General features: G+C 36.0%; 1 protein-coding gene across 1 annotated transcript in view; it reads left to right on the plus strand.

Moving 5' to 3' along the window:
• Nucleotides 1-25376, plus strand: part of GPC5 (glypican 5) — a 1419588-nt gene that overhangs the window by 1005802 nt on the left and 388410 nt on the right. The window lies entirely within an intron of this gene.

Below are 25376 nucleotides of genomic sequence, written 5' to 3' on the forward strand. Positions count from 1 at the left end.
ATGTATCCTTTATTATCTATAAATAAGTCAGCATACTTAGAATTTAATCATCCTCTTTTTTCCCCTTTTTGACAATTTATGGAATCATATGAATTTCAGGGTGGCTAGTCTACTACTGAACTCTGAAATGACAAAAAAGAATGAAGAATAATAACAATAAAATCCTTCATTTCCCTGTGTGTTCCATGTACATATGTCCATTCCTTCACCTAATTATTCTACATATATTTCTTGAGTATAACATAGATGATACAACTGACTGGTTCTCTGTCCTCATAGGGCTTCTATTCTCTTGGGAAGATGGCAGAGCCCAAACAAGTACATGGTTTAGTATAATGTGTCAGACATCAAAGACTTATTATGGGAAGAATTAGGCAAGGTAATGTGAATAGGAAGTGCGGAGTGAGGGGTGTCTGGGTGGCTCCATCGGTTAAGTGTCAGACTCTTGATTTCAGCTGAGGTATAATCTCATGGTTGTGAGATGGAGCCTCACATGGGGCTCCGGGCTGGGAGTGGAGTCTGCTTAAGATTCTATCTCTCCTTTTCCCTTACCCCTCTTCTGCTGGTGCTCACGTGTGCATGTTCTCTCTCTCTCTCTCTCTCTCTCTCTCTCTCTCTCTCTCTCTCTCTCAAAAATTTTTAAAAAAGAAATTGTGGGCTGAGATGGGGTGTTGGTGTCGCTGTTTTATCTGAGAGATAGAGACAGTGTCACCAAATGAGGACATTGGAGCAGATACTTCAAGGAAGTAAGGGAGTCACCCACATGTATACCTGAGGCATGGGTGTTCTCAAAAAATCATCCAGAACTTGAAATAACTACTTTCAGAAGACCTCAGAATATTAATTTGCTTTCTCCATATTCCCTACAGTATGGATGAGTAAATATTACATGGTTTATTTTTTTGTTTGTTTGTCTAGAAACACAAAATATTGACAATACCTGAAGGGTATGTAGGGTTGGGATGAAATCCTGATTTACTCATTCACAAACCAGAAACTCTCAGCTGAATGTGAAAACCAGAAAAGAAGATGATATTTAAAATTCAGAAAAAACAAATATCAGCTCCTAAAAGGGGATAATGTAAGGCAAGTTTCTTAGCCAGCTTGCAAATTATTTTGTAAAAATTAATTATGATGCATTTCTCCCTACGTATGATAAGTAAGTTTTCATTTTTCAGCATGCTGACCCTTTTTCCTGGTATGTTTTGTTTTGTTTTTACTTTCTTCTGGTGCATTCTTATTTACCCTTAATGACTACTACAACTTTTGGGAGCATTACTTCCTGAAATCGCAAGGCTGAGTTATTGGTGATTTTTTTCTGAATTCCTAGAGCAATCTCCAGTTAACCTCTAGACTCTGCCTTTTTCCATTGGATTATTTTCTAGATCTATATTTTTCCCCATGAAAAACATCTTTTTAGCTTCTTTAATGTCCAGTTCATTGCCTTGCACAGTTTTGTATATTAATTGATGTTTTTCAAATAAATTAATGAGCAAATGTTTAACTTATAGCCCCCAAATGTATGGGACCTCACAAAAATGATTGCACTTCCATCAGTGTCCCTGATGCTTTACAGAGGAACATAGAGTGTTTCCACAGGGTTTAGAGTTAGACGACTAGGGTCTGCCATTTGGTGTCATTTTAAACACTTTAGTAGCCCTCATTTTGCTTAGCCCTCAAATAAACGTGTAAATAATGCCTGTCTCAGTGAGGCTGTTTAGGGTCACAGTGGCTAACATTTGAAAGTGCCTTGTAGGGATGCCTGGGTGGCTCAGTCGGTTCAGTGCCCGACTCTGGCTCGGTCCATGATCTCCCCGTTCCTGAATTCGAGCCCCGCATCGGGCTCTGTGCTGACAGCTCAGAGCCTGGAGCCTGCTTCGGATTCTGTGTCTCCCTCTCTCTCTGCCCTTCCCCTGCTCACACACTCTCTCTCTCTCAAAAACAAATAAACATTAAAAAAAATTAAAAAGAAGTGCCTTGTAAATAAATTGTAAAGTATCCTTATTCATTTTTATGACTAGTTGTAATGTTACCTATATTTAGTCAAAATAGAGACATAAAAAGGAATTAACCAGATTGTAGAAAAAATAAGCAAAAATGGCTTAAAAGTGATTGACCAAAAAGATTTTCAGGTTGAATCCATACTGGTATACATAATAGTCCAGTAAATCATAGCAAATGTAGTGGCCACCCTGCTGTTGGGTGACATAAAAGTTCAATGGAAATCTTTGCTTTTATTAGCCTGAAAGGAGCATTGAAAAACTTACACAGGGAAGGGTGCCTGGATGATTCAGTTGGTTGAGTATCCGACTCTTGATTTTGGCTCAGGTCATGGCCTCATGGTTGGTGAGCTCAAGCCCCATGTTAGTCTCTGTGCTGACAGTGCAGAACCTGCTTGGGATTCGCTCTCTCTCTCTTTCTCTCTCTCTCTCTCTCTCTCTCTCTCTGCCCCTCCCCCACTCACACATACACCTATGCGCTCTCTCTTTTTCCCTCAAAATAATAATAAATAAACATTAAAAGAAACTTACACAGGGAACAACTGTATAAACTTATTCCCTGGCAAGGCTATAGAAGGAGGTAGCACAAAGCAGGATACCCCTGGAAACCAAGAAAGACTCAGTGGACTCATTCATTCACAGAACTACATTTCTGCTTAGTGACAAACCAGAAGTTGTTATCATGTTCTCTTGTCAGGAGAAGTCAACTCAAGTACAGAGTATTTCAGGAGTAAACCTATACTAATAGCTTATTATCAGATCCATATTAATTAAAAATGTTAAATTGAAAATATTTGAGATGTCCTTGATAGATGAAGTGCTATTCTAATTTGTTTTGAAAGGTTCTCCATAATCACAAGGTATACAGAAAAGAGATGTGATTTTTTTAGTCTTCAAACTCACAAAAATAATGGCGGCCTGATAAAGAAAAGTGTTATTTTATATAATTAAAAATCAATAATTAAGCACACTTCTAAAGCTAATGTATTTTTAAAATCTATAATTAATACATATTTTAATGTCTTACACATGTATTTTTATGCTAAAGAAGTCTTTTGATTAATGCTGTCTTGTACGAAAATAGAGATTTTTCTCAACATACAAGGCAAGCATGTTCTTCATGATCATTCTGGATAAATAGGCTTCCGTGATGACATGAAAATGGGATATGACTTAGTGTTCTTGGCCAACATGTAGGTTATTCAACTCAGCATTTTTCTTCTAACAGGCACCATGACATAGATTGTTGAAATAATCTTTTGTTTTCCTGAGTATTATTCTAAAAATTAAGCAATGCAGTCTTAAACCACCCACCTTTTCAGATTACTCCTCTAACACTTCAACTGAAGCTGTTCTCTAAATCTTGTTAATACATTATAAATTCAGACTATATCCATTCCAACAAGAAAGGTACACCTCATAAGATGATTATACTATGGTGAATAGTATTCCCTTTTATTTGCCTTCAATTTTCTTCTCTTTTGGTTCAAAGCAGGTTCTTTATAACTGAATTCAGTTAAATATATCTTTAATTCCCATAATTGCAAAATCCCTCCTTTGTCAACTTCACAGTTTTTATCATTTTAGTCTGCAAGCCACATCATTTAAGTCTGTTCTCAAAAGACAAACTCTTATCACTTTGATGTTTTTTTGCATGCTGTGATCAGGATTTAAAAAGCTTTCATTTTATCCCTCTTGAAGTGCAACAACCCCATATATAAGAAATAGGTATAGACTCAGCATTTTGCCCAAGAAAAATAGTGTGTGTGTGTGTGTGTGTGTGTGTGTGTGTGTGTGTGTGTGTGTGTTTAAAATATTTCTATAGCTAACCAATAGTGTCAGCGTTGATTTTTTTTGTGTGTTTTTTTAACTTTTAATAGAGTTGCACATTGATTTCCTTAAGAAAGTAATTAACTAAACCTTGAAAGTGTCTGGCTAAATATTTGATCAAAGAAATGATATCATAGACCACAGAGCAAAACATAAGCAAACAGCCAAACTTGGTGCTGGAAAAAATTCTTCCCTTTCTTTGGAAAAAGTGACTATTCATACCTTTGTTAAATCTTGAAACACAATTTTTAGTGTTTCAGAAATAAAGGAAATGTGCCTCTTTTAAACGGTACCTAGTAACCCCCACATTATTGTCCAGCACATTATTTATATCCATAAGTGGTTAGCTCAGTGTTCTCCTTGACTTCCTATTAGGAGGATGGGGAATAATTTTTCCTGTCTGATAGTTGTTGAACAAAGCTGCCTCCCCCTGAGGCTGACTTCAGTATGTCAAACAAATGACTGTTCTCTCACAAATAAATGACAATACACCTGTTGGTTGCCTTTTGAATTCACACTTAATGGGCCCCCTTCCAGGGCTTCGAATGTGCAGCTGTCCTTTCTTAACGCCAGACTCAACGAGTTCACAGTATTATTTTTTAATAGTTTCTGCAGCAGTTATGTTCTTAAAATTGTCATCCATATGAGGCATGATTGAAACACATATACTGAAATGCACACACTAACTTAAAATTAGAAATCTTTGTTAGCAATAAGGATTGGCAGACATTATTTATAGTTATATTTCTGTACGTTGATCAGAATAGTCATAATTGGAGAAAGAAGAAGATATATTATCACTTGTATGGACATACTTTTAATAGATAAGGAGAAATGGTTTAGGCAAACACTCACCTCTTCATTAAAAATACCATTGATAGAATTTAATGAAATAAGGGGATTTGCTATTCTGTATTTATGTTAGCATTGACCAGTTATTTGCACATTCACTTGCTCTTATTCAGGTACTAAGGTGTAGTTAATTAAGGCTTTGGGTTCAGAATGATCTCTAATATTGAATACTGGCTCCACCAATTAGAAAAGTTACTTCTACTTTGAATCTTGGTATACTCATTTGCAAACTGGAAATAATAATTCAGGCTGTTGTAGAGATCAGATAAAATGACATGAGTCTAAGACACTGTCTTGTATATACTATGAATTCAGGAAACGTTCTTTTTTTCCCTCTTGTATCTTTAGAGGACACAAAAATATGCATACATGGTTCAGGTACAAAAATAATGCAGAATATGAATTTTCACAACACTGGACTTTAATCCTCAGAATAATTCATTTTGACTCACTACTTTCTACTTTTTGAGTTCCTCAACTATTTTTTTTCTCAGTCATAAAAGGAAATGATAAAATATGCCTTCCTCTGGCTCCTAGGATGACTACACAAATTGTACTTATTAACTTATGTGCAAACTCTTTTAGGATTCTAATTTTTTATTCTGGGATTCAGGTTTAACCTTCTTCTTGCTCTGTTTGTGTGCTGTTTTTTTTTTTTTTTTTTCTCTCTCTTCCCAGAAACCAAAACTCTCTGTACTTCCTCTCTCAAGTTTCTTTCCCCAGACCTAAGTTTGGATTGCTCTCTTAGTCATTGTTTTATTCTACTGGTTTGAGAACTAGACATTCTATTCTTTGTGTGTGCATCCTTGTGTGTGTATTGCCGGTCTTTAAATTTTACATCCAAACTTATCAAGCTTCTCAAAACAATATCAGAGGTTAGACAATTTCTTTACCATTCTCTTGAATCAAACAATAGGCTTGAAGTATTCTAATTAATATCAGAAACACTGATTAAAGTATTGTTATTCTCTGCCCTAGAACTTGCTTGAAGTATTGCTGTTAACCCTACAAATTGTTATTCTTGTATTATACGGATGGTATTTCTTTAATTTTAATTAAATACCTAAAATCCTGCCTTTACTCTTCCTTCTTGCATCTTATATTTTCCATCTGGGATAGTTTCCTTCTTTAAAAGTCTCATTCTTCCTGTTTTTTGGTGGTAAAATTTCTTAGTTATTGCGTGAAGGTTTTTTTTTTTTTCTTTTTTCTCATACTTGTTCTGAATTCATAAGCCTAGAAAAATGGTTACTTCCTCTAAACACATTAAAACTAATATTCTACTATCTGGATCATTATGGACACTAGAAAATCTGGTGTTTAATTTACAATTCCTTGTGTATTATCTGAATTTTATCTCTGGCTTCCTTTAGTTATTCCCTTTGTCTTTGATTACCTTGAGTTTCACTAGGCTGGATTAGCATATGCATGCACATCAAAGAGGTAAATCTCTTAGAAATTTATTGATTTTTCTTCCTTCTAGTCCTTTTAATTATAATAGATTTTTAAATTTTTTCCTGCATTTGGCAACTTTTGATTGTGAATTCATATTTAACAGAATACCACTAGGAAATCTTGAATGACTTGGATTGAGTATTTTTTTCCCCAGAAAAAAATATCTAATTTCTTCTGAATGGGGTCAGGGTATGCCACAGCCTGAAAACATTTTAATTTGATTTCTCACAGCAGGGAGCCCAGATTTAGGTGGAAATATGAATTCAAAACCCAGAATAACCTGAAACAACAGGCCTGGGGCTACAAATTTTAAGGAGATTATTCTGTGCCACAGAGAGAAGGAGCAGAACTGAATTGTCTTCATCAGTTCCTTTTATGGTGGACCGTTCTTCTCCCTTGTGTACTCCTTCACTGAAATTAAAACACTTAAAAGTGTCCTGATCTTCATAAAAGTGTGGTTCAGAGTCTAGGTTTTGTTCCCACACAAGTCCTTGTTTCCCATTTCCCTTATGGTGTATTTATTCTGGAATATTCTGGACCCCTTGTACTACCTTGGCCTTTAAAGTGGATTGGCACCAAACTTGCCTTTTAAGTTTTATTTTTAAGTTATAGCTTATCTTAATCTTCTGTGTTCTTTGGTACTTCATGTATTCTCTCTTGAAGTCTGCAGTGCGTTACCATCTATTTTGTTGTCATTTTCCTGCATCTGAGTGTCATTTGTCCCTGCAGAATATGTCAGAATTCCCAATTCTCCACATTGCAGGTAGTGGTGCTGAAAGTTATTTTTTAAGTTGTACAACTCTTCCATAATTTAAGTTAAATTATTGATTATTCATGTCTGAAACATTAAAATTGATCATACATACTAACATGAGATCAAAACTAATAATTTATGATAGCAATGAATTACAGAAGAACAAGTTCAAGTGTTACAAATGTAAAATGGTGAATTCTTCTACAATATTTAAACTCCTTTAGGTAGATTTTAAGTATTATTGAAAAATATTACTCAGATACAAAAGATGGCAAAATAATTGTGAAATCTGACTGCAACACCTACCAATTTCTAAGGCTACAAAATTTTAGGCAAAGGTTATTTCGGTAACAACTTGCTCGGTCTTTCCAAACTTGGAGGAAAATACAAGGGGAGTATTGGTAAATATACAATTGTATCATTAGGTTTTTCTCAAACTCAAAATATAATTCTCACGTAAATAGGAACTAAAAAATAAATACCTCATCCACTTGTCCTGGATACCTACGTGAAACTTTTTTTTCTTAATGCAAAATGAGGGAAAACTTAGCTGTGAAAACAAAAGATAACTGAAATGCTTTGATAGCAATTCTGTATTCCCAGCAGCAGCACTCTTGGGTTTGGTTTGACAGTCAAGCTGACAGAGCTCAGTAGGCTAGTCTGCACTATGTTTACTAAGTTTTAGGAAGTGATGCAGGACAGGAAGTATACAGCGTGCACAACAGAGGAGAGATCTCATGAGTCTCTCTACTCAATCATGATGTCCAGGTCATTCTGACTCAGAATGAGCATTCAGAAGTGACTGTGTGAGTATGACCAATCTGATATCTTTTCACCTTTTATACCTAGCTAGTCAGACCTACCATGTGTTGTCCTATCTCATCTATGAAATTTATTCATTACTCCATAACCAATTTCAGCAATGAAGTTAGGGTGTTTGGCTTGGTTCTTGGTCAGATTCGCCTCTCCCCCATCTAGTTTAGGCAAATTCCTAACAATTCCTTGAGCTATTATTGAAAAGGGAAGAACAAAGAAGAAAGTGATGAATATTCAGGTTTCCTGGAAGCTAACTCTTAACCCTTTGTCTGCATATGGGTATGGCAATGGAAAATTACCTGCCAGATAGCATGCTGAAAATTACTAGGAAGTCTTACTTCTGACTCCATCCCACAAAATGCAGCTTTATGTATGGACATAGAATAAAATAGAGGGTTACTGGAATATCCTTGACATAGAAAGGAAAAGTTCCGGTGTGAGGACAGGATACATGCATATGAGATGCACACCAACAGATGTCCCTTTCATAAGTGAAGAATAATAGTGCTCAAAAGTAGTTACATTAAGAAGCTCCAAGGTTCAAACAGCAAGAAAACTAAGTTGATAGAGGACAACACAACAGGAATCTTTCTTACAGGATAGAACTTCTCCCAATAACAAGTGTTATTGGTGATAGCACATATTTTTTAGCAAAACAGTTTGTGCTGATGAATAATCTTAGAAAAAAGAAACATTAAAACTGTGAAAAATCATTTTGTTAGGGTTTCTTGTTTGTTTTTCTTTCTTTTTTTTCCTGATCAGTAAACAAATAATTCTTCTAGGCGGATAAATAGAATCAGTTGACAGGAAATATTAGAACTATTTTCATAAATGATATCAAATATCTAGTCAAGGTAGTAGCATGTAAAGAGATTAAGACACATGAAGAGGACAGTGTATTTTTAAAAAACTCCAGGAAGTGCATTAATCTCTAACTCTTGGAGGTAGGAGTCAGATCATAACTCACTATAAAAGTGTATCAAATCCTGGAACCAATATTAAAGTAAAAAAAAAGTTATATCATTTTCATATAATGTCTTATATGTACATTAATACCCCAGTTAACTCACTCAGGAGAAGATATTCTCGTTTGGTTATGTAAATCTTCTTGTTGCATAATGATCCTGGCCAGCCTATTCCTTTGCTGGGAATAGAGCCCCAGGGTTACCTCTACTTTTATCTGTATGCAACCATGAATCAAAAATCATCAATCTAGGGTTTCTGGTTTTGGATAAGATGCAATAATCTGTGAAACCTGAACAATACTGATGGACCAGTTCTTTGAGGACTCTAAACAGTAAATGGTGGCAAGTAGATTGGAGAAGAGGACCATAATCCAAAGCACCACAGAACTGGTAATATTTATCTTTTCTTTTATCCTTCAGTATCCCATGGCCTACATTCACAACAGACTGCAACATGGAAGTAGGCATCAGCACAGACTTAGAGAACACCCAGGGAAGCCCTCTAGTTTAGGCTTGAGGAGGAGGAAAATGGTTTTCTAATAGCAACAGCAGCATCAAAGGCCTGTCTGCAGCCACGTAAACTCTGATTGGCTAACTTCCTCTTGGATTGAAGTAGCTGTAGCCATGAGGGTGAGGCCAACTACATTTCTTTTTTCTCTCTCTCTCCTCCCAGCAAGTGCCATGACATGGATGAAACTCATAGAGCTCCAGAGTTGGATAAATAAATCCCCACCTCTCTGTCTAGGGGAAAAAAAAAAAAGGATCATGAGGGATTGGAAAGTACTGTGAAGATCCCAGACAGGGAGCAGCTCTGGAAAGCTGACACATACTTTCTTTTAATGAACACCTGGGGTCTCTACAAATGAATGGATCTACTGCTGAAGTACACACTGAAGATGTTGAGAATTGAATTTAATTAAAGACAACTGACTAGTTTCCAGACTCATAATGGAGTAGGGCACATGCAAGACAGATTTGAATAGCATTGTCAAGACTGAAAATGGAATTGGCTTTGAATTCACAAGTCACAGAAGACTGGTTAAATCTTGTGACCTGACCCTAATTGAGTTGACTTCCTGCTACAAAATTAAACTATCTCTGTAAGATGTATACGTGATGTAGATTCCTAAAACTTAATATTCAAAATGTCCTGGATACAATTAAAATCTATCTAACAGATAGGTAACAAGGAAAGTATCAACTCACATATGAATATTCAGTCAAAAGATGCCAACATTTTGATGGCACAGTACTTAAGATTACTAGACAAACAACTTAGAAAGTTATTATAAAAGTATTCTAACAAAGGTGAACATTCCTGAAAGAAATGGAAAGAGAAAATTTCAGCAAATAAGTAGAAATTATAAAGAAGAAACTAATAAAAATTTAGAATTGAAAAAATAATTGTATGGCTCAATGGCAGAATGGAAATGATGGAGGAGAAGGTCTGTAAACTTCAACACAGATTGATGGAAAGTGCAAGATAAACAACAGAACAAAGATTAAAAAAAAATGTTATAGGATCTTTGAAATAATTCCTAAAGTCTGCTGTTCATCACCACTGTCCCAGAAAGAAAGGTAAAAAAGTGTGAAGGAGAAAAAAAATTTGAACTTCCCAAATACAGTGAAGGATATAAACATACAGATTCAAGAAGCTCAGCAAAACCCAAACAGATAAATTCAAAGAAATTCATTTCTAAACACAGTCAAATCAAATGGCTGAAAACTAAAAATAAAATACCCCCCAATTCTTCAAAGCATTCAAGAAAAACAATGTTTGAGTGTCTGCATATTTGTCATCAGAAATCATGGAGACTAGGAAAACTAGAAAGATACTTTTAAAGTGCCGAAATAGAAGAACCATTTTCCCAGAATTCTATATCAAGCAATAATAATCTCCAAGAATAAACATGAAATAAAGCGTTCTCATATAAAGGGAAACTAAGAACTTTGTGATGTCAGAACTGCTCTAAAAGAACTGCTAAAGGAAAATTGTCAAATAAAGATGAAATAATACCAGAAGGGTACCTGAAACATCAGAAATGGAGGTACAGCAATAGAAATGGCAAAATTTTGAGAAAATATAATAGAGCACTGTTCTCTTGGTTCTTTAAAATACATTAGGCAGTTCAGAGCAAAAATTATGACATAGATGTTTTTAATGCATGCATCATTTAGGATAACTATATAATAAAGGGGCGTATGGAAAACTATATACTAATAAGGTTTCTACACTGTATTGTTGAAATGCAAAGAGTAAGGGAAGTATTTGAATTGTTATACCTACAGCAACCCACACAAACTTTATAGTGAGATATTGTCTAAAGTACAATAGATAAATTCAAATAGATTTGACCTAAATGTAAGACAGAAAGCCATCAAAATCCTACAGGAGAAAACAGGGAACAATCTCTTTAACCGTGGCTGCAGCAACTTCTTACTAGACATGTCTCTGGAGACAAGAGAAGCAAAAGCAAAAATGAAATATTGAGACCTCATCAAGATAAAAACTTCTGCACAGTGAAGGAAACAGCAAAACTAAAAGGCAACCGATGGAATGGGAGAAGATATTTGCAAGTGACATATCAGATAAAGGGTTAGAATCCAAAATCTATAAAAAAAACTTATCAAACTCAACACCCAAAAAACAATCCAGTGAAGAAATGGGCAAAAGATGTGAACAGACACTTTTCCAAAGAAGACATCCAGATGGTTAACAGACATGTGAAAAGATGGTCAAAATCACTCATCATCAGGGAAATGCAAATCAAAACCACAATGAGATACCACCTCACACCAGTCAGAATGTCTAAAATTAACAACTTAGGCAAAAACAGATATTGGCAAGGATGAGGAGAAAGAGGAACCCTTTTGCAATGTGGGTGGGAATGCAAAATGGTGTAGCCACTCAGGAAAACAGTATGGCATTCTGCAAAAAAATAAAAATAGAGCTACCCTACAATCCAGCAATTGCACTACTAGGTATTTATCTAAAGGATGCAAAAGTACTGATTCGAAGGGACACATGCACCATAATATTTATAGAAGCACTATCCACAATAGCCCAAATTATGGAAAAGAGCCCAAATGTCCACCAACTGATAAATGGATAAAGAAGATGTGGGGTGTGTACACACACTCACACACACAAATATACACACACAATGGAATATTACTCAGTGATCAAAAAGAATGAAATCTTGCCATTATGTGGATGGACCTAGGGTGTATTATGCTAAGCAAAATAAGTCAGAGAAAGATAAATATCATATGATTTCACTTATATGTGGAATTTAAGAAATAAAACAGATGAACATAGGGGATAGGAAGGAAAAATAGGATAGACACAGGGACACAGGGAGGGAGGCAAACCATTAGAGACTCTTAAATACACAAAACTGAGAGTTACTGGAGGGGCATTGGGTAGGGGGATGGACTAGATGGGTGCTGGGAATTAAGGAGGATTTGTTGGGATGAGGACTGGGTGTTGTATGTAAGTGCCAAATCACTAAATTCTACTTCTGAAACCATTATTACACTATATATTAACTAATTGGAGCTTAAAAAAAAATTTTTAAAAGAAAAAAATTCAAATAGAATTAAAAAAATGATCAAATAAAACAAAAGGTGTGAGAAGAGGGGAAAAAAATGAAAAATGGAACAATCAGAAAGCAAATAATAAAAATGGTAGACCTAGATCCTGGATCAGTTAGCACACTGAATACAAAAGGTTTAAACATGTTGATTAAATACAAAGATCATCAGGATGGATTTAAAAGCATGAAAGAAATATCTACAATACATGTGTCCACTTTAAATATAATTATATATGTAGATTATATGTAAATGATTGGGGAAACATAGATGTACACATAAATCAAAAGAAAACTAGGATAGTGATACCAAGTCTAATGTAGACTTCAGAACAAGAAAAATTACCACAGATAAAGGGAAACATTACATAAGAAGATAAAACAACCCCAAATGTGTATGTACCTAACAACAGAGCTTCAAAATATATAAATCAAACACTAACAAAAATGACAAGATAAATAGACAAATCCACAAATACAGACTTCAGGATTCCTTTCTCTATAATTGATGGAGCAAATATAGAAAAGGGACAAGAATATAGAAGAACTAAACTGCACTAATGAATTAATTGATTCTAATCACCCACCTACAGCAGCATATGCCTTCTTTCCATAGACGTGGTACATACACCAAACTAGCTCATATCTGGATCATAAAGCAATCATCAACAAATAGAAACAAATTGAAATTATAGAGTATGACCTCTGATCATAATGCATTAAATTAAATTTTTTTTTAACATTTATTCATCTTTGAGAGACAGAGAGAGACAGAGCATGAGCGGGGAAGGGGCAGAGAGAAAGGGAGACACAGAATCGGAAGCAGGCTCCAGGCTCTGAGCTGTCAGCATAGAGCCCGATGTGGGGCTTGAACTCACGAACTGCGAGATCATGACCTGAGCCAAGTCGGGCGCTCAACCGACTGAGCCACCCAGGCGCCCCAATAATGCATTAAATTAAAAATCAGTAACAAAGATAACAGATCAACAAATATTTAGGAATTTAATAATATAATTTAGCTTTCAAAGAGTTCTTGGGGGAAATTAGTATATATTTTGAACAGAGTGAAAGTAAAAATATAGCATGTTAAATAGAAATCATAAAATTAAATGCTTAAGACTTGACAAAGTTAAGAATCTTAAGAAACTAGGAAAAAGAAGAGCAACATAACCCTAGAGCGAGTAGAAGTTAGGGTATATGAAAGTTAAGAGCAGAAATCATCCAAAATGAAAATAGAAATAAAAGAAAGAAAATAGGGGAGCATGGGTGGCTCAGTCAGTTAAGTGTCTAACTTCGGCTCAGATCATCATCTCACGGCTCTTGAGTTAGATCCCTGTGTTGGGCTCCGTGTTGACAGCTCAGCCTGAGGCTGCTTCCGATTCTGTGTGTGTGTGTGTGTGTGTGTGTGTGTGTATGTGTCTCGCTCTCTCTCTCTGCCTCTTCCCTACTTGTGCTCTCTCTCTCTCTCTCAAAAATAAATAAAGAAACTAATAAAAAGGTTTTATAAAGAAAATATATAAAAACAAAAGCCATTTTTTAAAAAGGTAAAAAAAAACAAAACCTGATACACTTCCGGTAAGATTAGCAAGGACAGAAGACCAATTATCAGTATCAAGAATGACAGACAGGGTAGTACTGAAGATACCAGAGATATTAAAAAGAATATGACAGCACCTCAAAAAATTCAACCTGCAAAATTTTGACAAATTGCACGAAATATTAATTCCTCAAGAGAGAGAGGCAGACCATAAGAGACTCTTAAAGACAGAGAACAAATTGAGGGTTGATAGAGGTAGGTGAGGGGGAGGGGAATGGCTATATGGGTAATGGGTATTAAGGAGAGCATCAGTTGTAAGGAGCACTGGGTGGTCTATGTAAGTGATGAATCATTAAATTCTACTTCTGAATCCAATATTACACTACATGTTAACTGACCAGAGTTTAAATAAACTCTTGAAACAAAATTTAAAAAATAAAATTAAAAATTAAAAAAAAATTTTAAAGTATTTTAAGTCCTCAAAAGCAAAACTTAGCAATACATACCAAAAGATAAATTAAGTGACTAGCATAGTCATATTACTATTGAATTTGCAGTTAAATATCTTTCTGAAAATGAAATCCTCCTGGCCCAGACTGGTTTTGGCAAATTTTAGGAAATATTTAAAGGAGAGTTATTTTTACTTAAAATGCACTGGACATGCATAATAATTGGAAAGGAAGAAATGAAATTTCCCGTATACACACAAGACTTGTTCTATATAGAAAACCTTAAGGGGAGCACCTGGGTGGCTCAGTTGGTTAAATGTCCAACTATTGGTTTTGGCTCAGGTCGTGATCTCACAGTTTCACGGGTTCGAGCCCCACGTTGGGCTCTGCTCTGGCACTGCAGAGCCTGCTTGGGATTCTCTCTTTCCCCCTCTGTCTCTGCTCCTTCCCAACTTGCACTGTGTCTGCCTCTCTCAAAATAATAAACTTAAAAGAAAAGTTTTTTAAAAATAAAACCCTAAAGGATCTCCAAAAACACCTCCCATAACTACTTAGAGATTTTAGCAAGTTTGTAGGATACAAACTCACACATAATGTATTGCATTTCTATACAGTAGCAATGGACAATTAGAAACCATGTAATAGCTTGGAAAATGAAATATTTAGTTATAAATACAATAGATATAAAAACTGAATGCTGAGAAATATAAAACACAACTCAAAAAAGATCTAAATAAATAAAGATTCAGGCAGCTGGGTATCTCAGTTGGTTAAGCATCTGACTTTTACTCAGGTTGTGATTTCATGGTTCAAGAGTTCAAGTACACATTGGGCTTTCTGCTGTCAGTGTGGAACCTGCTTCAGATCTTCTGTCCGCCTCTCTGCCCCTCCTCCACTGATTCTTGCTTGCTCTCCCAAAAAATAAACTTAAAAAAATGAAGACAAAATATGTTCATGTATTTGAATATTCAACATAGTAATGATATCACTTCAACCCAATATGACCTATAGATTTAATGTAAATCAATAGAAATCTCAACAGTTTATTTTCTTGTTTGCTCATACAATTGATTCTAAAATGTATCTAGGAAGGAGAAAGATCCATGAATAACAACAATAGTTTTGAAAAAGAACAAAGAGATTTTTACTTTCTTACTTCAAAAGCTACTATAAAGCTACAGTAATCAAGACAGTAGAGTATTGGCAAAGGAATGGTCTGTTAGATAAATAGAACAAAAAAGTCCACCTGTACAAATATGGCTAATGTTTTGACAAAGATGCAAAGGCAATTCCATGGAGAAAGGAAAAGCTTTTCAACAAATGATTTTGGAATACTTGGGCATCCATATTCAAAGAAAAGGTAATGCTTGTGAACTTTATGCCATATATAAAAATTAGCTCAAGATTGATTATAGATCTACATGCAAAACACAAAGCTGTAACACTTTTAGAAAAATCATAAAAGGAAATCTTCATGACCTATGGTTGGACTTAGATTTTACACCTAAGGAAGTCCATAAAAGAAAAAAAAAAAAAGATCAGCAAAGTCAGAAACCTTGCTCTTTTAAAGACATTTTTAAGAGAATGAAAAGACAGGCCAAAGAAAGATAAAAAATATTTTCAAAACACATATCTGACAAAGAATTTGTCTCCAGAATATAAACATGTTTCAAAATGCAATAGTAAAAATCAAATTATAAAGGGCAAAAGACTTGCACAGATATTTTACCAAAGAAGACTTAGGGAAATCAAACATATGAAAAAATGTGAAAATCAAAACCATTAGGAAAATGTAAATTAAAACCATAAACTATTGTTACACATCTATTAGAATAAATACAATTAAACTAAATAAACTCTAATAATACCTAGTGCTGATGAGGATATATAGCAACAGAAATTCTTCATATATTGCCCAGGAGGATGCAAAATGGTACATCAATTTTACAAGATAATTTTGTAGGTTTTATTAAGTTTAACATTGGCTTACATATGACTCAGAATCCAACTCGTTGGTATTTACCATAGGAAAAAAAAATTTATGTTCACACAAATATCTATACAAGAATGTTTATGACAGCTCTATTCATGATTGCTAGGCCTGTCAACACCCCAAATATCCTTCAGTGGTTGAATGTGTAAGCAAACTATGGTATATCCATAATATAGAATACCACCAGGCAATTAAAAGGAACATATTTTGTGTATACACACATCTTGGATGATCTCAGAGGCCTTATGCTGAGTGAATGGAGCCAGTATCAAAAAGTACAAATTCCATGTTCCCTTGTATATTCTATTCTCTAAAAAAGAGAAAACTTTAGTTATGGAACAGAGATCAGTGGTTGCCACAGTGTAAGGGTGGAAAATGGTGGGCTAAAATGTGAGAGATTTGGTGGGTGGTGATGTAATTCTTCTGTGTTCTTTTCTCTGTTGGTGGCTATGTGAATATATGCATGGAAGAAAATTCAGATGGGTGTAGACCACAAGTAAAGGTCACTTTTACTGTATGTTACTTTAAAAATACAATTTTAAATACCAGACCTTGTTTGTAGTGGCAAAACACATGGAAGAAAAGCTGCACAAAATGCAAAGTGAAGGTTGTTTCTGATGACTTAAAGAAAGATAGAATCATTGTAGACATACACGCATTTTCCAAAAAAAAATCATGCAAAGAAATAAAAAGCTCTAAGGAACAATATGATACTGTTTTTACTTCAGAAATGAAAGTTCCAAAATAAAATTTTGATTAGAAATCAATTAAGGTCAGTTTAGAGTTAAAAACATGACTACATTAAATATATATTTTAAAGCAGTTATTTATGACAAAATGATACACAGAAAATTCTAGATCTTTTTCAAGGCATTCTTTCCCCTATATAAATTCTTGAAGGTGACCAATATACAGTTTCAATATGACGCTGTTAACCTAACCCACCATCTACAACTCCTTTTTGGTGGTTCTAAGTAAACTTGGGAATATGCAATTCCAAATATCCCCCTTTTCTGTGTGTGTGTGTGTGTGTGTGTGTGTGTGTGTGTGTGTGTGAGAGAGAGAGAGAGAGAGAGAGAGAGAGAGAGAGAGAGAGAGTGTATGTCTTCAAATATGTCATGTCCCTGTAGGGAACTTAGAGATCACTTCTTGGGGCAACTGAGTGGCTCAGTTGGTTAAGTGCCCTAATGTTGTTTTTTGGCTCAGGTCATGATTTCAGTTTGTGAGTTCAAGCCCCATGTCAGGCTCTGAGCTATCAGTGCAGATTCTCCCTCTCCCTCTCCCTCTCCCTCTCCCTCTCCCTCTCCCTCTCCCTCTCCCTCTCCCTCTCCCTCTCTGTCTGCCTCTCATTCTCTCTCTCTCTCTCTCTCTCTCTCTCTCTCTCTCTCTCTCTCAAAATAAATAAATAAACTTTAAAGAAAAGAAGAAAATAAATCACTTCTTTGTTTCCGTGCTCCTGATTGATTCATTCAGAACCTTCTACCTTTGGTTGGTACTTATGTTCACAGCTTCAAGAAACTGTTTCCTCACTTTATCCCTATAGCTGTGTCAGGATTGATTAAAATTTCTAGAATGAGGAGAATCTCATTTGAGTCCTAGAATTGCTCACGTGTAGATCATTTTGTTAAGAGCTTTCTGACCTTGTCTCTGCCCCTGTCTGCAGTTTGGTTTCTTCTCACTTCCTTGGCCACCTCCAGTATACCATTCTCTAAACCCAATAGGGGTTTTCATGTCTTCGTGTTTTACACATGCTGCCTCCTCTGTTTAGAGCACTCTTGCATCATTATTCACCCTAATAACTCCTTCCCTTACTTCTAAACGTTGTTCAGGAATTAACTTGCTTTGGTCGTTTTGCACTAATTATTCTCTGCTCTTCACATGGTGGGTTGACTACCTCGTCAATCGCGTCATTCGTGATTGTCTTCGCGGTTCACTGAGTTTGCCGCTGTTTTATTACTTATACAGTATGTTTTAATTTGGCCTCTTTACCAAACTAAATGGTACCATGAAGAGATTTCCTCTCATCAAGTTATCTATTTTTTTTCTGTTTTGCCAGCAATATTGTTACAGAAATTCAACGAATGTTTGGATAAGTGTATAAATGAATGCATGAATGAATGAATTCAGTGTTTCTTGGCTTCAGTCCTGTCATTCTAAAATAACTACAAAATATTCTCTATAAAACAGTTTGTTCATTCTATAGCATGTAAAGTATTTGAAAATGTGTTATTTACAAAATCTGGCAGAAGAGATGAAATCCTTTCTCGCATAAGAGTGTACAATTGTTTTCATCACCAGTTCAGACAACACTGAATAAACTCACACCCACTCTACCAATAGCATCTCCGCTGTGATATTCATGGAATTTCTAAAAGCAAAGTTATTTACAAGTTATGCCATTGAGAATTGAAAATGTTGTAATGTACATTATTTTGAAAGAAAAAAAATGCTTAGTTACCTTTATTTAGCTTTGCAGGTTCATAGAAATAAAACACACCATAAGCAAGCAAAAACAATAACCAAGTGAAAGAAAACCTTAAACTTTTGATGGTTTACTTTAAGATTTTAATTTTCCTATCTTTAATCAACCATATCTTCATAATAAGTTGGTGAAGTGGGTAATATCCTTTCTCATATGAGGAAACACAGGTACACAGAGATTAAGTAACTTGCCCAAACACACACGGTAAATAGAGAAGATAGAGTCAGAAGTATGAATCTGAATTTTAAGTTCTTAAAAACTGGGCCAAATAGGTGATGAATTTTGTCTTAAAGTTTTATAACTTTGCAGATAATTAGCATTTTAAGGGGGCCAACTCAAAAGACATTCTACGGAAAGGCAGTAAAGTAGCCAAGCCCTAGAAATGAAACAATTTCAGAAAGAAATGTGAATGAAAGTGGTGAAGATTTGGCTCTAATGCAGGTCACGTGAAAACTAGAAAAGTAAGATGGAATTAGAAAAGAGAGCCTTGGAAGGGTAAGTCTCCAGCACATGGTTTATTCAGTTATCCATTCCTCCATCAACACCTGGATGTCCACTGTATGCAAATCTGTCTGCTGCAAGTGCTAGGGATAGAGTTGTGGACAGACAGAGAACCGCTGTCCTTGAGGCGATAACATTTCAAAGACGGTGACAGGCTATAAGCAGATAAATACGTAATGTATATTGGGTAGTGACAAGAGCTCTGAAGAAAACAAAAAAGGCAAAGGAATATAGTTCTTTGTTTTCTTTCCTTGTAACCTAAGAACTGCAAGTTCTCTCTGATGTCATTTTGTTGGCCTGAGATTATTTTCTCCTACTTCTGAGGCTTAGTTCTTTGACATTGGCCATCAAAGGAGGAAGGGAGACAGTCCAATCCACAACTTGGTTGTATGGTTTCCAGGCCCTTCCTAACTGCCTCATCTCCTGCAGTATCTCAACCATGTTCATTTCACCTCTGGCCAGCTTCTGCTTGTTTGTTACATGATGAAAGAGAGAGATTTGGGCATCAGATGCTCTCAAAGGACGGCCTGATTTCCTGCTGGTTTGCACCCTGGGTCTCTGAGCTAGAATCGGACTGTGAGAAGGGATGAAGTAGCTCCTGACCTCCTTCAGAACGAGCAGATTTCTTCCACTCTCAGTGGCAAAACATGTATCATGGGTCACTGATACTTTTTTCCAGTTCTCAGATTTCTCGATTTTTCCCACTTACTTTATATTTAATTGAAACGTCTCCCATATTCTGCCATGGCAATAGCTTAATCTTTGGGTCCTGGTTTTTTTTTGGGGGGGGGTTGTTTGTGTTTTTCCCCCTGTTTTGTTTTGTGAAAATGTGTGTTACCTATTTCCGAGTCACCTCAAGTACTTTTAGTGATAAGCTGGGAGAAACCGCAGAAAGACCAGCCAGTTCAAATGCATTTTTTAAATGAAAACCCCAAAGCCACCAATAAATAACTTTTCAAAGATGGTTAACTCTGAAATTTTCAATAGATAAAATGTATATTGTAACTGAGACAAAAAGGAATATCTGTGATAAATAATTGTGTTATAGGTGCTACATTAAGCAAGTAGACTTTTTGAGGAAATTCTCAACATAACACTCTTCTGGATTTTAGTAATCTAGATGTTGAGCACTTACTCTGTCCCCTATTTCTGCTTCCCCATTTCTGCTATGCAAATATTCAGTGAACCCTTCTCTATTTTCAATAACTATTTAGGAGAGAAGGGGGTTGGTTCACATTCTGCATGCTTTGGAGATTAATGATATAGTCCAATCATCTAAAATTCACATGGACCATTACTGCATTCACATTAATTTATGCTCAATTAACACACTTAGAATCAGTTTTCTGTGGAGTTTAGCCAATTGGCTTTATAGCTTCTGGCTCTGAAAGATTCATTTTGCTTCTGATCACTGGTAATATGACGAGCCACGGTCCTCATTTCTGTTATTAAAGTCTTTAGGGTTTTGGATTTTCATAAATTTAACAGGGCCAGCAAGCAGTGGGGCGACTAGACCAAGTTCCTGGCAAAGAGCCATATTGCTCGATCCTGGCAACTGTCTTCCACATGGATGTTGGGATGAACACCTGAGAGGCAGGGTCACAGTGCTAGTGTGTCGTAAGGGTCACTGGGAAGAAGACCACATTAGACTCAGAGAGACAGAGAGAGTACATTGTGTGCCGGAATATCATCAGCAGGCCTTGCTTTCCCATAGTACAAATCAGCAAGAAAATGGCTCTTTTCATTTTCAAACTTTCTAGACAGAACCCTTTAGGAAACATTGTGCTTAGGGCTTGATTGAACATAGGAGAACATGTCTAAGTTTTTTGTCTAAGTTTAGGTGAAACAAGTGAATTAATAATAAAAATTGAAAGTGTTTATGGTGAGTTAATTTGCATGGACTGCTGTCATATTTATTGAACAAAATAAATATCTTTTCCTGGGTACTGTTTAGTACTCTAGTTAAAAATCTAAAGCATTTCTTTTTTTTTTATCTTTCTTTCTTTCTTTCTTTCTTTCTTTCTTTCTTTCTTTCTTTCTGGTTAAGGGATATAAGATTATTTATTTTTGGTTAATTCAGGCTAAGACGGTTTTGGAAAAAGATTTCATTAGAGGAAATGTCCTTTGAACATATAGTAAATAGGTATTAATAGCAATTTACTTAAAATTAGATAATCCACTAAATTAAAGGGAGCAAAGCTGGAGGCTTTCACAAGGATCTACCTTTTCTAATTATTCTTCCTGGGGTGGGTTGATTTCTCACCTGTCAATGTATCCTTCTATGTAAAACAGATACTATCTAACATATGCTCCTATAAAATATATTCTCTCTGTTACTATGTTAGGGATATATTCCTAGACCCAAAGACCAGGAAGCAGGAGAGAAAGGCTATGGAGATATCACCTGAAAAATTACCTAGTACGCTATTCTAGAGAAGACTGAAATTTATCAAAAAGCGCCTAAAGAAACTTAGCTCAGGAGATTTTGTCTCAAGTCCCATGTTCAAAGTACACATCAGCGATCTTGAGGGAATTAAATACAAAGACAAAAAAAAAAAAAAAAGAAAGAATTACTACTTATTTTGTGCTTACCTTAGTTGTATATCCATTGTTGCATGTATTTGACACCTCATCTCGATCTCCAGAAATGTATGGGGTGGGTGCTGTATTATTCCCATTCCACAGATGAGTAGTAGAGCCACAGAAAGGCAAGTAACATTCCCTGGGTCACATGCCCTGGGATATGGGTTTCCAGCTACCCTGTCCAGACCTTCATATTAGCCATGGTACTGCATGGCCTCTGGGAGAAAGGAGTCACATGTTTTTAGGGAACAAAATGTTTAAAGGCATGCAAAGATCATTTAGTTCAAGGCTACTCTGAATAATATTAGGAAAGAATTACCTATTGGGTTAAAGCAACAAACTGTACAACCCATTCATCTCTCTCTTGCAAAGAAGCCAATAAGTATATTATGGTAAAGCATGACTCTTCTCTGTGACAGCAAACTAAAAAAATAAGACTATAATAGTTAAATATTCCAACCATCTTCAATGACCTATCATGACTCCCTCACTCACCATGATTGACAGAATAGACAGAAATGAGGCAAGGGAACAAATAAAAAAGAAAAAGAAATGAGGCAGTAAGAGGACATAGATGGTGAAAAATCAGTACCAGAAATGCTGAAGTTTAGAGGAAACTGAAAAATCTGGGGGATAAAAGTACAAAATAACCTGGACAAAAAAGTTAAAATCAGTGAAGAAAATAAAGATGAGTTAATGTCTTTATTTATTTATTTATTTTTTTAATATATGAAATTTACTGTCAAATTGGTTTCCATACAACACCCAGTGCTCATCCCAAAAGGTGCCCTCCTCAATACCCATCACCCACCCTGCCCTCCCTCCCACCCCCCATCAACCCTCAGTTTGTTCTCAGTTTTTAACAGTCTCTTATGCTTTGGCTCTCTCCCACTCTAACCTCTTTTTTATTTTTTTTTTCCTTCTCCTCCCCCATGGGTTTCTGTTAAGTTTCTCAGGATCCACTTAAGAGTGAAACCATATGGTATCTGTCTTTCTCTGTATGGCTTATTTCACTTAGCATCACACTCTCCAGTTCCATCCATGTTGCTACAAAAGGCCATATTTCATTCTTTCTCATTGCCACGTAGTATTCCATTGTGTATATAAACCACAATTTCTTTATCCATTCATCAGTTGATGGACATTTATGCTCTTTCCATAATTTGGCTATTGTTGAGAGTGGTGCTATAAACATCGGGGTACAAGTGCCCCTATGCATCAGTACTCCTGTATCCCTTGGATAAATTCCTAGCAGTGCTATTGCTGGGTCATAGGGTAGGTCTATTTTTAATTTTCTGAGGAACCTCCACACTGCTTTCCAGAGCGGCTGCACCAATTTGCATTCCCACCAACAGTGCGAGAGGGTTCCCGTTTCTCCACATCCTCTCCAGCATCTATAGTCTCCTGATTTGCTCATTTTGGCCACTCTGACTGGCGTGAGGTGACATCTGAGTGTGGTTTTGATTTGTATTTCCCTGATGAGGAGCGACGTTGAGCATCTTTTCATGTGCTTGTTGGCCATCCGGATGTCTTCTTTAGAGAAGTGTCTATTCATGTTTTCTGCCCATTTCTTCACTGGGTTATTTGTTTTTTGGGTGTGGAGTTTGGTGAGCTCTTTATAGATTTTGGATACTAGCCCTTTGTCCGATATGTCATTTGCAAATATCTTTTCCCATTCCGTTGGTTGCCTTTTACTTTTGTTGGTTGTTTCCTTTGCTGTGCAGAAGCTTTTTATCTTCATAAGGTCCCAGTAATTCACTTTTGCTTTTAATTCCCTTGCCTTTGGGGATGTGCCGAGTAAGAGATTGCTACGGCTGAGGTCAGAGAGGTCTTTTCCTGCTTTCTCCTCTAAGGTTTTGATGGTTTCCTGTCTCACCTTCAGGTCCTTTATCCATTTTGAGTTTATTTTTGTGAATGGTGTGAGAAAGTGGTCTAGTTTCAACCTTCTGCATGTTGCTGTCCAGTTCTCCCAGCACCATTTGTTAAAGAGACTGTCTTTTTCCCATTGGATGTTCTTTCCTGCTTTGTCAAAGATGAGTTGGCCATACGTTTGTGGGTCTAGTTCTGTGGTTTCTATTCTATTCCATTGGTCTATGTGTCTGTTTTTATGCCAATACCATGCTGTCTTGATGATGACAGCTTTGTAGTAGAGGCTAAAGTCTGGGATTGTGATGCCTCCTGCTTTGGTCTTCTTCTTCAAAATTACTTTGGCTATTTGGGGCCTTTTGTGGTTCCATATGAATTTTAGGATTGCTTGTTCTAGTTTCAAGAAGAATGCTGGTGCAATTTTGATTGGAATTGCATTGAATGTGTAGATAGCTTTGGGTAGTATTGACATTTTGACAATATTTATTCTTGCAATCCATGATCAGGGAATGTCATTCCATTTCTTTATATCTTCTTCAATTTCCTTCATAAGCTTTCTATAGTTTTCAGCATACAGATCTTTTACATCTTTGGTTAGATTTATTCCTAGGTATTTTATGCTTCTTGGTGCAATTGTGAATGGGATCAGTTTCTTTATTTGTCTTTCTGTTGCTTCATTGTTAGTGTATAAGAATGCAACTGATTTCTGTACATTGATTTTGTATCCTGCAACTTTGCTGAATTCATGTGTCATTTCTAGCAGACTTTTGGTGGAGTCTATCGGATTTTCCATGTATATCATGTCATCTGCAAAAAGCGAAAGCTTGACTTCATCTTTGCCAATTTGGATGCCTTTGATTTCCTTTTGTTGTCTGATTGCTGAAGCTAGAATTTCCAGCACTATGTTAAACAACAGCGGTGAGAGTGGGCATCCCTGTCGTGTTCCTGATCTCAGGGAAAAAGCTCTCAGTTCTTCCCCATTGAGGATGATGTTAGCTGTGGGCTTTTCATAAATGGCTTTTATGATCTTTAACTATGTTCCTTCTATCCCGACTTTCTCAAGGGTTTTTATTAAGAAAGGGTGCTGGATCTTGTCAAAGGCCTTTTCTGCATCGATTGACAGGATCATATGGTTCTTCTCTTTTTTTTTGTTAATGTGATGTATCACGTTGATCGATTTGCGAATGTTGAACCAGCCCTGCATCCCAGGAATGAATCCCACTTGATCATGGTGAATAATTCTTTTTATATGCTGTTGAATTCGATTTGCTAGTATCTTATCGAGGATTTTTGCATCCATATTCATCAGGGATATTGGCCTGTAGTTCTCTTTTTTTTACTGGGTCTCTGTCTGTTTTAGGAATCAAAGTAATACTGGCTTCATAGAATGAGTCTGGAAGTTTTCCTTCCCTTTCTATTTCTTGGAATAGCTTGAGAAGGATAGGTATTATCTCTGCTTTAAACGTCTGGTAGAACTCCCCTGGGAAGCCATCTGGTCCTGGACTCTTATTTGTTGGGAGATTTTTGATAACCGATTCAATTTCTTCACTGGTTATGGGTCTGTTCAAGCTTTCTATTTCCTCCTGATTGAGTTTTGGAAGAGTGTGGGTGTTTAGGAATTGTCCATTTCTTCCAGGTTTTCCAATTTGTTGGCATATAATTTTTCATAGTATTCCCTGATAATTGTTTGTATCTCTGAGGGA

This window comes from Panthera tigris, chromosome A1, assembly GCF_018350195.1.
Source record: "Panthera tigris isolate Pti1 chromosome A1, P.tigris_Pti1_mat1.1, whole genome shotgun sequence".
NCBI lineage: Eukaryota > Metazoa > Chordata > Mammalia > Carnivora > Felidae > Panthera > Panthera tigris.